Source organism: Notamacropus eugenii, chromosome 2, assembly GCF_028372415.1.
Source record: "Notamacropus eugenii isolate mMacEug1 chromosome 2, mMacEug1.pri_v2, whole genome shotgun sequence".
Taxonomy (NCBI): Eukaryota; Metazoa; Chordata; class Mammalia; order Diprotodontia; family Macropodidae; genus Notamacropus; species Notamacropus eugenii.
Window position 1 is genome coordinate 138,367,398 of NC_092873.1, and position 15,083 is coordinate 138,382,480.

The 15,083-nt window shown below is 37.8% G+C and overlaps 1 protein-coding gene across 1 annotated transcript in view; it reads right to left on the bottom strand.

Moving 5' to 3' along the window:
• Positions 1–15,083, bottom strand: part of LMBRD1 (LMBR1 domain containing 1) — a 227,081-nt gene that overhangs the window by 109,554 nt on the left and 102,444 nt on the right. The window lies entirely within an intron of this gene.

Consider the following 15,083-nt stretch of genomic DNA (forward strand, 5'->3'; position numbering starts at 1 on the left):
GAAGAGGATGGGAAAAATGAATGGGTACAGGGAATCACCCTACCATCTGAACAGGTAATACCGTTCTGATCCCATCTGTTTTCATACTGGGCACAATCAATACGAGCCAGGGTTTCTGGCCTTTGTGTGAATGTCCATTTACAATTACTTTCTCCCAGCCATGTCTCCTGCAATTCAGGTCCTGTTTGGTTTAAACAATGTTCACCTGGAACTGATTCGGACAAAGACCATTGGTGTTTCTCTTGGCTTGTCCAGAATCTTGTTCTGTCATGTACTACAGATCTATGGCTTAAAATCCAGACTGGACTCAGCAGTACTGCTACCCATGGCCATTGGCTTAACCGCTGAGGTTCCCCCACAAATCCAACAGTCGGATACCTTAAAGGTGTCTGCAATGGTCTGAATTAGGGCCAGGAAACTATTTTCAAGAGGGGGGGTTGATAAGTGGGGCCTGGTGTCCCAGCAGTGGGAACAGGATCATGCCTAAAAGGGACATTCCCAGGGTATTACATTTTGCTTGCATTGTTCCCACAGTTTGTCAAGTCCACAAAGTCTTAATAGAAGAGTCCTGTTTAGATATTGTGATTAATGGCTTAGGACAATTGCTGAACAGAGAATCCTGTTAAGAACAAACAATAATAATCCTAGTATAGTTCCCCAAATAACAAAACTTATAATGAATATATATATATGTCATTGGCTATCCCTTTCCAAATTCTGTGTGTTCTCACACAAGCTTCAAATGGAGCTTTTAATACTGACAAAGTGTGCCTCCAAGCATGAAGCTTGAGAGTTTAATAACTAATAGCAATAATTATAAACGACAGTAAACAACTTCAAAATTTTTAAATGCAATAACCTTCTATAACTTTGTCTACTGGTTTCCCAATCATGCTAAACATTTTCTGAAGTGGGATGGGGGAATAGATAGTTCAAGGTTCAATCTTATCCATATTCCTCCCCTCCTCTTATTTATTCCTGTTTCCACACCTAAATCCAATCAATAAATACCTCTTCACATTCTTTCCCTTATGAATCCTTCCCTTCATCTATCTCCCTTTTATATGAATACGGGAAAGAAGCAAAGTTGACTGACACATTAGCAAATTACAGGGGGCAGTCCCCTTGTCATAAGTACAGATACAGAGATTTAAATTAATGAACTGTCCATTTAGATGTTCCATCTCATACAGCAGTCTGGGGAGAAATATCATCTTATGCAATTTTCTGATCTGGATGCTCCTTCAAACAGTCGTCAGCACAGCATCTCAGCATCTTCTTTTCTTTATCTTCTTGTAGAAATCCAGATGTCCACTCTCCTACAGAACTGAACTTAATACCAGCTTAGATTACCATTCCTATCATTCTTACAAAAATCAAAATTGAAACTTTGACAAATTGTCTTTTTTTTTTTAGAAAAAAAAAAAAGGAAAATTCACATTAAAATGCAGCTCCTACATTTCCCAGTAAGTCATTATTCATTCCCTTATTAGGAAGATGAGATTTCACTAAGGAGTCAATACTAGGCTCCAGTACTTATATAAATACAATAAATAATCATTTTTAACACAGTGCATATCACATCATAAAACAATTCCAACTTCTAATCATGTGATGCTTCTTTTAAAGCATTTACAATATAGTCCACAAACCATTTTTCATTTAACATTAACCAACTAAGACAAAATAATAACTATGCATGCTAGTCTCACAAGCCCTTAACCTGATCATCTCCACACTATTACTAAGAATTAGAGGACCCTAACTTATTGTTGTTGGTCTGAAGTCTTAAACCTGTTAGCTCAATTTTAGACTTAACCTCAGATGTTCCCCTACCAACAATCTATTATTCAACAGATCTGGTATTTTTACTTACAAAACTTCTGATTTTAGGAATTTGCCACTAAGAGTAGGGACATTGCAGGGAAACAACATCTCCCTCACTTCATGTCAATTCCAGGCAGGAGTAGATTGTCAACTGGCATTCAGCCAGGCTTCAAGTCTGCCAGGTGTCAGTGGGGAAATTGAGTCAGGAGAATCCTACCTCAGCTCAGGCTGAACAGCCGCTCTCCCGACCTTCCCATGTGATCACCTTTTTGCAGTTCATACCAGCATCTCACAGGCTTACTGGCATCATGGATCACTGGCTCAGACCGCCTCTCTTGCTATCCACACCTGGAGTTAGACTCAGAAGAACAGTCAGTTAATAGTCCCACAAAAATCTTAAAATAGCAAGCTCCAATAATCAGTTTCAAATATGACTAATTTCACATTGGCCAAGGAACATCTTTGAAGCAGGCCTTAAGTAGCCTACATGCCTTTCTATACATGTTCTAGTTCCTGATTGAATAACAATCGTAAGTCATTGCTCTAATAGATTTATATGTTTCCCAAACTACTTTATCCCTTTCTAACCCTGCTCTATCTAAAAGAATGAGCTACACATGTGATAAGTTCAAACACTAACTTGAATTTTTATGTTTACGTAATGAATTCAAATCAAAACTATCATTTAACTTTCAATGCCTAATATTACCAGAGGCTACCTACCTCTAAGAAAATTAGACTGAAATTCTTTTTCCCAAACTGAAGATGTCTCTGATTTAGTCTCAGTAATTAATTCAGTTAATTGTTTTAATACTAATTGCTTTTACATCATTTTGTAACCTGTAAAGATCTCATTCCAAGTTGGGACCTTTGTCCATTCCCCCAAAAGAGTTTTAGTCCCATTTGTCTAAAGGCCCTGGAAAACCTCACCTTGAAAACTCCTTGGTTTTTTTCCACGTGAACCAGCTCTCCTAAGGTCCACTCTATCACTATGCCCAAGTCTATTCTACTTCCCACTCTTAATTCTATCAGTCCAAATCTCCAGTTTACTGGCCACTCCCATCAAGACCATTCCTGGAGATCCCAGACCACCTGCCCCGCCCCCTTTTTTTTGTAAGGGATTCCTTTCCCTGAATCCCCCTGTAAATAAAATACAATTACAGTTAACTTTAAATCCCAATTTTGTTCTATGTAACAATGATAGAATATCTATTTATTCCCATTAGATTTAGAAAGAATGTTTCCAGGGATTTTATTTACCTCTTAGATCTTAAATTTGCCCTAAAGAGCCAATCACTGAAGATCATTTCTTATACATTTTCAAATTCTCACCAAAGCAAGTTCTATATACAATCTCCTCAGCTGCTGGGGCTGCACTTGTTACTAGCCTGAGGACTGCTTCTTTCCCCCACATATTCACACAGTGTACTAGCTTTAGGTTTTAGCATTAGAATTACAAATGGCAAACATAATTTTTTTATAAGTGATAACAAATTGTTTTAGCTATGAACCTGAACAATAAATTTCAGATGACATCAATAGCATTTTCATATCCTGAGAAACTAAATTCTTCCCACTTTTGTAACTTACAAATACAAATTGGATAGGTAGGCCTTCCAAAAAACTATACAAAAGATTTTGCAAAGTATTTCATAATACTACAAATATTTCCTCTCTTATGAACAGTTTGCAATTTATCACAATCCCCTTGAAACTAACTGACAGAAATCACAAGAAAAGACCTAAACCCAAAGCCTTTTCACATTTGCCCATAAACTTTCTTTTACAAACATAACTTTAGAGTAAATGCTTGATTCATGGCAAAAACAATTTTAGCTAAAATTTCCTTTTCAACAGCAGAAATAAACTTTTAACATAATACATGCTCAGATGAAACAGGCTTGAAAATCACACCTATATATATATATACACGTACATTTTTAAAGCGTTCTCATTTTCTTAATAAGAATGCTACAACAAGGAAACTCTTATAAAAAAATTTATAACAGCTCTTTTTAACCAATTCATTAATTAACTTAACAATGCAATTTCTAATACAATATTTAGATGAATTACCTAAAAATTTAAACTTATTTAAGTTTACTTAAAACTTAAAATAAGCCATTAACCTATTTAGCTCTTTTTTTATAACCAAATGTAAGTTTCAAATTATCAAATTTCTATCACATCTTTTTAAAACCCCAATCTATATGTAACAAATTACAAAATTTAAAATCGTGTAAACAGTTACATTAGATTAATGTTGCATCTAACAAATACCTATCCTTTTGTTACTGGATCTAACATTTTTGGCAGAAATGCTACTGGGTGTCTCTGCTCTCCTCTTATTTGTGCCAGGATTCCCAAGGCCACCCCTTTCTGGCCCTCCCACTATGCAAAGAAAAAGAAAAATCTAAACTTATTATCTATTTACTTTAAATACATTGTCTGGCATCAAATAGATTGATCTAATTAAACCTAAATCCAAAACTCTCAGCTCTAAGTTGCTTACTTGAGATTTTTTTACTTTCTAATCTTCTGCTTACTTCCACCAAACTTTAATAAATTCTAACCTATCTGAAACATTAAATTAAGAATGACACATTTCACCTATTCACAATTCCAAATACGACCAGAATGAATTCACTTAACTTTCTGTTATTTCCCATTACACTAAAATTTCTTCTTTTGGGTGAGGCAGGAAATGGTTAAATGGTTGCTAGCATGCCTCTTAGGTCTGAGGGAAAAAGATTTTTTTTTTTCCTTTCTCTCCCTCCTTGTCCCTCCACCCCTCTGAAACTAGTCTGGAGGGGTTGAAGAAAGGGAGTAACAGGAATTTCAAGGACAGTTCAGCTCAGCCTTTCTGCTCCTGCTGGCTGGCTGGCTAAATTTACAGCCTTATCAGATAAAAACACAGACACAGAGAAACAGACTTTCATTCACACAGAAATACCAACACAACATATACAGACAAAACATTTAACAGAATAGAATAGTACATATAGGTTTAAATTTTTGGCAAACCCAATCCTTGGAAGAACCATATTTGGGCCAGATTGTGCCTCCTCCTCCGATGTCTTTTCACCCCATATGAAACAACAATACTTAATCATCTTCTTCTACATTCTTTTCTCTATAATTTGGTAATTCATGCCAATTTTGTAATCAGTTTCCCAAGGGACTATTTACCGATATTTCTTCCTGACTCCACTCCGAAGCTCTATTCTTGGACTGCTTTTGTCCCATTTTGGACGAGGGTTGTCGCCAACACCTCCGAGTCTGAGACTCAACAAATTATGCTAGCTTCCTTGCTAGCTCTCCTGCTGGCTCTCCTGCTAGCTTCTTTGGTCGAGGGTTGTCACCAACACCTCCGAGTCTAAGACTCAACGAATTATGCTAGCTTCCTTGCTAGCTCTCCTGCTAGCTCTCTTGCCAGCTCTCAGGTGAGGGTTGCCCATCACCAGCAGTCACCCAGCAAACGTTTTTTGGGGGGGCCCTTCACCCTGGGGTCCCGCAGTCCACTAATTTGGTTGGGAGTCATCACCTTCTCCCCGAGTCTGTCTAAGACGCAACGAATTGACCCCCAGCCCTCCTCCCCACCCCGCACTTACCGCTGGGTCGTATACGCGTACAAGTTGCCTGACTGCAAACTTCAACACCAACCAGTTGGCATTTTTACACACTTCACAGCTTCGGAGTCTTTGAAGTCCCTATCTCTATTCTTTTCTGTCTTCACTGAGTTCCTCTGCTTTGGGTCATTACCTTGCAGAGAGGGAGGCCCCGCAGCCCTTTTCAAGGACTATGGGGAAATCTCCCCACGGGCGCCCAGTCTTTGAACTGAGCTGTCAGCCATCTCTCAGAAAGGTCACAGATCCCGGACGAGCCCCCAAACTGTGTGGGATGGCTCAGGTCCCTACATAAATCAATTACTCAGAGGCCTCTCAAAGTGATGACAGAAAAGAGATTTATTCGATTCTCGAAAAGAGGGGCTAACCTGTAGGAGTAGGAAAGCCGAAGACAAAGAAAAGGGCAGTGATTTATATAGACCCTAATGCAAGTCCCTCCTCCTCCCACTGACCATTACCCTCATTAGCTGAGAATATGATCTTACATTCTAGACATGAAATCTAACCAATCCTTTTTGAAATGAAGACATCGAGGAATTATGTGAGTTCTGTCCAATCATTGAGACCCTAATACACCACACAGTTTTATATCCTTATATGGAACTATTCTATTCTAAAAATATTGTAACCTTGAGCCTTTAGGCCTTACCTCACCCCTGGGAGAAGAATTACAATCTGAGAAATCTTCACTAAACCTATCCCACTCACTCTGATACATAATAATTTTGGACAGGTCCCTTAAAATTGTTTTTCTTTATACAGACCTAGAAGTGGTATTGCTGGGTCAAAGGTTTTATAGTCCTATGGGAATAATTTCAAATTGCCCTCCAGGATGGTTGGATCAGTTCACAGCTTCACCAACAATGTGTTAGGGTTCCAATTTTTCCACATCTCCAACATTTATCATTTTCCTGTTTTGTTATGCTAGCCAATCTGATCAGTGTGATGTGGTACCTCAAAGCTGTTTTTACTTGTATTTCTCTAATAAACGGTGATTTAGAACTTTTTTTCATATGCAAGTCCCTTAAAATTCTCAGTGCCTCCAGGAAACTCTTTAAGAAACTAAGTCAGTCAGTCAACAAGTATTTATTAAGTCTTAACTCTGTGCCAGGCACTGTGATAAGCACTGGGCAATCTCAAAGAGGCAAAAACAGTTTCTTAGCTCAAGAAACTCATGTTCTAATGGGGGTGACGACATGACAAAATGAGATATGTAGAGAGTAGATGGAAGGCAATCTCAAAAGATAGGCACAAATGAGGAAATCAAGAAAACTGGGAAAGAACTCCATAAAAAGTAGGGTTTGAATTAACTCCTGAGGATATCAGGAAAGCAAGGAGGTTGAGGTGAGAGAGAATATTCTCAGCAGAGGAGATGGTCAATGCAAAGACACAGAGATGAGAAAGGAAGTGTTCTGTGTGAAGAAGCAAGTAGGCCAAAGTAGCTAGATCACAGAGGTCACAGAGGGGAATAAATGTAAGAATATTAGAAAAATAGGAAAGGATCAGGTTGTAAAGGATTTTAAAAGTACAATAAAGAATTATGTATTTGATCATGGAGCTGAAAGGGAACCAATGGGGCTATGTTAATGGGGGTTGGAGGTGGTAGGGAGAGAAAGATGACATAGGAAGACTTATGTTAGGAAAAAGTATTTTGGCAGATAAGAGGATAGATAGCAGGTGGAGGTAGTGGGGGCAGATGGGGATTTGAGAGACAAATATCAACCAGAAGGTTATTGACATAGTTTAGGCAAAAGGTGTAAAGGGCCCATACTAGGGTTGTGCCTGTGTTCATGTACAGGAAATACCATAAAGGTAGAAATTACAAGATTTGACAACAGGTTATACACATGGAGTCTTTGGGAGGGAAGAGTCAAGGATGATATTGTAGTATAATCTTGAGTGACTGGTACACCTGACAATAATAGCAAAGTTAGAGGGAAAAAAGAATTGGGGGACGAAAGATAACAATTTCTGTTTTGGACATGATGGAGGTTTCCCACAAGGGCATGTAGTTGGAGATGCTCAAAAGTACACTGGTGAAGGGGAACTAGAACACCAAGAAGCTAGGGCTGCATATATAAATTTGTGAATTATCTATGTAGAGATGATCTTTATGCAAGTATGAAAGCTGGTGAAATCATCAATTGAGGTAATGTAGTAGAAAAAAAGGAGAGCCCATGAAAGAACTCCAAAAGACCCAGGCAGTGATTTAGAACCCGGACAACGATCAAGCAATGGAGACTGAGAAGGAACAGTCATAGAGATAGGAAGAAGATAGCTAAGAAGATCAATGTCCTAAAAATCTAGAGACAAAAAAGTATCTAAGAGTTATTTGAGGAGAGAGTCATTGACATTGTCCAAAGTTGCAGACAGTTTAAGAAGGAAATCTTGAAGTCAGTAAAAAATGAGAAAAGGCAATTTCTGCATTGGTAAAGGGAGTTTCATCATCAAGGAGTTCCCTATACCAACGAACCAGAGGTTCAGAACAAAAGTCAAACAACAAATTTCAAAATAATTTGTTGCTCAATATGGAAGAGAATTTTTTCTTCTTCAGATAAGCTCTATAGTTAATTTTTTTTAAAACATTCAACACCCTGACGCTAAACATTTAGCCAGCAATGTATATGTTACATAGATAATAAATTTTCAAAATTTCCCCACTTGGTGGCACTAAAAAATTAAAATATTAGTATAACCATTTCTGATTAGTAGCCACATACGTTAACTAAAAACAAAAGCAGTATTATCAATCTAAATTTAAACTAAAAGCAATAAGCAGGCAAATATGATGCATTGTTTTATTTTTCTACAATTGTGTTCAATTATTTAGTTATTTTTATCATTTACAAAAATGGTCATAATTTTAATTAAATTTAAATAATCAACTACTTTTTAGGCCATGACAAGCTTTGAAATAAGAGATGCATAATTTAGGATCCATACTTGGTCGACATTATAAGACATCCTTTGCACGAGTCCTAATGCCTGATTTTAGAATAGTATTTTCCCTTTTGAGAATTGATTATTTTAAATGCCAAATTACTCAACATATTATTTTCTTACTTCTCACTCCCGTCTACTTTCAAAGAACTTTTAAACTGATATATTCTACTTTCCACAATACTTCATTTCATCTTCTATTATTTTCCACTCTTCAAATACTTACACAGAAAATTAATTCTTAGCAGAAGAGGAAACACTTAAATAATTTACCAACTTACTTCTAGATTCTGGTATTTATTTGTCAAACAAGAATGGATTACAGCAAACTGGAGGACTCACAGAAGCCTGGTCAACTCCAGAATTTGCTGGTATGATCTTTAAATAATTAGGAAACTGATGGTGCATTTGTGTCTGTCACAAAGTTGATCCTTAATAAACACATGATGAATTGCTAACTTGCCAAGTGCTAGGAATATACAGAAAAACAAAAACATGGTCACTGTCCAAAAGGAGCTCACTTTCTAACATGAGTCAGCATGCAAACAATTAAGTTATGTACAAGATAAGTGTGTGTTTATCGTTCCTTGCTGAAGAAGACCATGCCATCAGAGAAATGATGACATAACTTGCACTTGACTTTGTTTTTTGAGTAAGGGAGGGCTGTGCAGGTCACCAGCCTCACTTCTCCTCCAGAGCCATCTGAATCCAGTGAGCAGATATTCATCAGAATGACTAGAGATGACCCAGGATGAGGCAACTGGGGTTAAGTGACTTGCCCAAGGTCACACAGCTAGTGAGTGTCAAGTGTCTTAAGGTGAGATTTGAACTCAGATCCTCCTGACTCCTGCACTGGTGCTCTATCCAGTGCACCACCTAGTTGTCCCTACATACAAGATATATACAAAACAGGAAGAATGCAAAATGCATTTAGTAAGTGCCTACTATATGCAAAGCCTTGTGCTAATGCTTTACAATTACTTCTTTTGAATACATGGAAATTAATCTCAGAAGGAAGGCACTGAGGGCAGTTTAGGGGGGGCAGGAGACAAGAATGAGGACAAGATTAGGAAAGGCTTCCTGGAGGAGATGGCATTTGAGCTGATTTTTGAAGGAAGTCAAGGAAACTAAGAGATAGAGATGAAGGCAAATATTCTAGGCTAAGTGCCAGCCAGTGCAAAGGCACAAAGTCCAGAGACAGTGTCAAAGAGAGGAAAAGCAAGAAGGCTGACACTGCTAGATCACAGAATTCATAGATAGGAAGAGTCAGGTTGTGAAGGGCTTTAAATTACTAATGGATTTTTTTACATGATCCAAAGTACTAACAGGGAGGCACTGAAATTTATTGAGTATATCTGTGGGTATTGGGAGGGGTGGGGGGAGTGGCTACATGGTCAGACTTGTACTTTAGGATGACTATCTTGAATGTATTTGTGGATGACCATTTTGGCAGCTAAGATTACTTTCCATCTATTCAAATGAGATATTTGTAAAATGTGCAGCATAGAACTTCATTATTCCACCAAAACTTCACTCTCTAAAATTACTAATGATCACTTGGTTGCCAAATCCAATGGTCTTTTCTCAACCCTCATTGTCCCTGACCTCTCTGCAGCCTTTCACTCTACTGATCACTTCTTAATGACTCTCTTCTCTGTAGACTTTCAAGAAATCACGCTCTCCTACTTCTTGTTGACCCTATATGATCATTCCTACTATCTTCTTTGCTGGATCCTTTTCAAGGTCATCCTAACTACAGGTGTCCCTCAGGGTTTGAACTTGGATCACCCTCTGATCACTTTTCCTCTCCCTCTATACTACTTCACTTGATGATCTCATCAGTTCTCATGGATTCATGCATCATCTTTATGCTGATGACTCTCAAATCTATCCATCCTGTCCTAAACTTTATGTTCAATCACCTTTCAGGTATCTCAAAGTGGATGTCCATAGACATCTTAAACTCAATATTCAAAGCAGAACCATTATCTTTCCCTCTAAGCCTTCCTCCCCTTCTAGTCCTTCAGGCTCATAAGCCTAGAGTTATTCTGGATTCCTCACTATCTCTCACCTTCCCACCCCCTATTTCAGTATGTTGCCATGGCCTGTTACTTTTACTTTTGTAACATCTCTCATACTCCCTTCTCTTCTCCTCTGACACTGCTACGACTTTAGTATAGGCTCTCTATGCCTGGATTATTGCAATGCCCTACTGGTGGCTGCCTCAGGTCTCTTCCCTCTCCAATCCATCCATCATTCAGCCACTCAAATGATTTTCCTAAAACACATGTCCAATCATGTCATCCCCTTCCCCCAACACACTCAATAAACTCCAATGATTCTTTATTGCCTCCAGGTTTAAATACAAAATCCTATTTAGCATTCAAAGCCTTTCATAACCTAGCCCCCTTCTACCTTTCTAATCTCACATCTTATTCCTTGACACACATTTCTCCATCCAGTGATGCTCAGTGCTTTCTTACTTTTAATTATTTCCTATTTTTATCCTGTGTATAGTTTGTCTACATGACATGCATGCATTTGTCTACATGAAGTCTTCTCCATTAGATAGACTGTCAGCTTACTGAGGGTAAGGGCTATCTTTTGACTCTCTGTATCCCCAGTGCTTAGCACAGTGCCTACCACACAGAAGGTGCTTAATAAATGTTTACTGACTAATCAAAAATGGGTAAAAGTAAGAAGAAATTTGAGGCAGGGAGACCAATTAGTGCTATTGCAATAGTCAGGTGATAAAGGGGCTGTACCAGGGTGATGGCAGTGTCACAGAAGAATGGTATATGTTGTAAGGATAGAAACAACAAGATCTGGCCACAGACTGGTTATGTGGGGTAAGTGCAAATGAGGAGTCAAGTGAAGCAGAACCTGGGTAAGTGAAAGGATAACAATGCTCTTGACAGTAATAACAAAGTTGGGAGGAGGGGAGGGCTTTTTGAAAAAAGGTGATGAGTTATTTTGGACACATGGAACCTGAAATGGCTAAAGGACATCCAGTTCAAGAAGTCTGAAATGTGGGTGGTACAAAACTAAAACTTAGCAGAGATATTGGAGCTGGATATGTAGATTTGGGAATTATCTAGAGAGATGATATTTGAATCCATGGAAGATGATGAGAACAGTAAGTAATATGGGGTGGAAAGAACAGGGAAGAAGACCTAAGACAGAGTCTTGAAGAACTCTTGCAGTTAGGTGGCATCACTTGAAAGAGAAGGAAAGTTCTGGAGAAAGCACTGTCACTAAAACCTAGAAAAAAGATATTACAACATCAGCTCAACTTAAAGATCTGTACCTTCTGACTGAAAGAACCAAAAGCTACAACACTCAGCCAACATCATGAATCGGAAAAAGCAGACGAAAAGTGAAAAAACCATAGAATCTTTCTATGGGGATAAGGACCAAAACACAAACACCAAAGAGGTTAGAGCTGAGACTGTACTTCCATCTGAAACCTCAGATGGGACTATGAATTTCTCGCAAGCACAACTAGATTACCTGGAACGTCTGAAGAAGGATATAAAAGAAAAACTGGCCAATGATTTTAAAACTATAAAAAAAGAATTCACTGATGAGAACATCACCCTGAAAAAGAAAATTGAAGAAATGGAAAAGGAAGTTCAAAAATTAACTGGAGAGAATAATTCCCTAAAAGGAAGAGCTAATCAAATGGAAAAGGAAACCCAAAACCTAATTGGGAAAACTGATCAGATGGAAAAGGAAACCCAAAACCTAACTGGGAAAATTGGTCGAATGGAAAAAGAAGTACAAAAATTAAATGGAGAAAATAGCTCCTTAAAGGGAAAAATTGGTCAGATGGAAAAGGAGATGGAAAAGCTAACTGAAGAAAACACTACGATGAAGATTAGAATTGGGCAAGTAGAAACTAATGACTCAATGAGGCAACAAGAATCAGTCAAACAAAATCTAAAGAATGAAAAGATAGAAGAAAATGTAAAATATTTAATTGGAAAAACAACTGACCTGGAAAATAGATCCAGGAGAGAAAATCTAAGAATTATTGGCCTGCCAAAAACCCATGATGAAGAAAAGAGTCTGGACAATATCTTCCAGGAAATCATCAAGGAAAACTGTCCAAAAGTACTAGACTCAGAGGGCAAAATAGTCATCGAAAGAATCCACCGTTCCCCTCCCGAAAGGGATCCCAAACTCAAAACCCCAAGAAATATAGCTGCCAAATTCCAGAGCTATCAAGTGAAGGAGAAAATACTACAAGCAGCCAGAAAGAAACAATTCAAATATCAAGGACACACAGTCAGGATCACACAGGACCTTGCAGCTTCTACATTAAAAGATCGAAAGAATTGGAACCCAATATTCCGTAAGGCAAAGGAGTTGGGACTTCAACCAAGGATCAACTACCCAGCAAAGTTCAGCATAACATTTCAGGCAAGGAGAAAGTCATTCAACGAAATAAGGGATTTCCAGAGCTTCCTGACCAAAACACCAGAACTCAATAGACAATTTGATCTTCAAATGCAGGTCTCCAGAGAATCATAAAAAGGTAAACAGAGGGGAAAAAACAAAAACAAAAACTTGCTACTCAATTAGGGCAAACTGTTTACCTCCCTATAAGGGAAGATGATACCTGTTAATCTTGAGAACTGTGCAGCTATTATGATAAAAGGGATATATGTAGAGGGAACGGGTATAAAGTAAATGATGTCATGTCAAAAATATGATTTAAGTATGAGAAGGGAATGTAATAGGAGGTGTGGAAAGGGGGAAGCAGAAAATGGCAAATTATATCACAGGAAGAAGTACAAAACTATAGTAGAGGGAAGGAGGGGAGGGAGATGAGCATTGTTTGAGAGGTACTCTCATCTGATTTGTTCAAAGGAGGGAACAATAATCTTAAGTAGATAAGCCTAACTAGCTCTATAGGTAGTAGGAGGGGAAGGGGGAAGAAAGGGGAGGGTGGCTAAAAGGGAGGAAAGAAGCAATAAGAGTAAAGGGGACCAAAAGGGAGGGGGGTCAAAAGAAGGAGGGGAAGGCTGCAGGAGGAGGGGGAGAAAAGTGAATACTATTGAGGAGGGGAAGGGAGACGGGAGAGCTAAAAGCACAAATGGTGGGAAAGAGGTTGGAGGGAAATACACAGATTGTAATCATAACTGTGAATGTGAATGGAATGAACTCTCCCATAAAACGGAGACGGATAGCAGAATGGATTAAAAGCCATAATCCAACAATATGCTGCTTACAAGAAACACATTTGAAACGGGGGGATACACATAGGATAAAGGTCAAAGGATGGAGCAGAATATATTGTGCCTCAGCTCATGTAAGAAAGGCAGGAGTAGCAATCCTAATCTCAGACAAAGCAAAAGCAGAAATAGATCTAATCAAAAGGGATAGGGATGGAAACTATATCCTGCTAAAAGGCACCATAGACAATGAAGAAATATCATTACTAAACATGTATGCTCCAAGTGGTATAGCATCCAGATTCTTAGAGGAGAGGTTGGGGGAGTTGAAGGAAGAAATTGATAGCAAAACTATACTAGTGGGGGACCTCAACCTCCCCCTCTCTGAACTTGATAAATCCAACCTCAAAATAAACAAGAAAGAGGTTAAGGAGGTAAATAAAACTCTGGATAAGGTAGATATGATAGATCTTTGGAGAAAATTAAATGGGAATAGAAAGGAATATACTTTTTTCTCAGCGGTACATGGAACATTTACAAAAATTGACCATGTACTAGGACATAAAAATCTCACAATCCAGTGCAGAAAGGTAGAGATAATCAATGCATCCTTTTCAGATCATAATGCATTAAAAATTACATGTAATAAAAGGCCATGGAAAGAGAAACCAAAAATCAATTGGAAACTAAATAATCTAATTCTAAAGAAGGGTTGGGTTAAAGAAGAAATCATAGAAACAATCAACAATTTCATTCAAGAGAATGACAATAGTGAGACAACATACCAAAACTTATGGGATACTGCAAAAGCAGTTATTAGGGGAAGTTTTATATCTCTGAATGCTTACATAAATAAAATAGAGAAAGAGGAGATCAATGACTTAGGCTTGCAGTTGAAAAAGCTAGAAAAAGAACAAATTGAAAATCCCCAAGTAAATACCAAATTAGAAATACTGAAAACCAAAGGAGAGATTAATAAAATTGAAATTAAGAAAACTATTGAATTCATAAATAAAACCAATAGTTGGTTTTATGAAAAAACTAATAAAATTGATAAACCTTTGGTCAATCTGATTAAAAAAAAGAAAGAAGAAAACCAAATTACTAATATTAAAAATGAAAGGGGTGAACTCACCTCCAATGAGGAGGAAATTAAAACAATAATTAGAAACTACTTTGCCCAACTTTATGCCCACAAATTCGATAATCTAAACGAGATGGATGAATATTTTAAAAAATACAAATTGCCCAGATTAACAGAAGAGGAAGTTGAATACTTAAACAACCCCATCTCAGAAAAAGAAATTGAACAAGCCATCAATGAACTCCCTAGGAAAAAATCTCCAGGGCCAGATGGATTCACAAGTGAATTCTATCAAACATTTAAAGAACAGTTAATTCCAATACTACATACACTATTCTTGAAAATTGGGGAAGAAGGAGTCCTCCCAAATTCTTTCTATGATACAAATATGGTTTTGATACCCAAACCAGGAAGAGACAAAACAGAGAA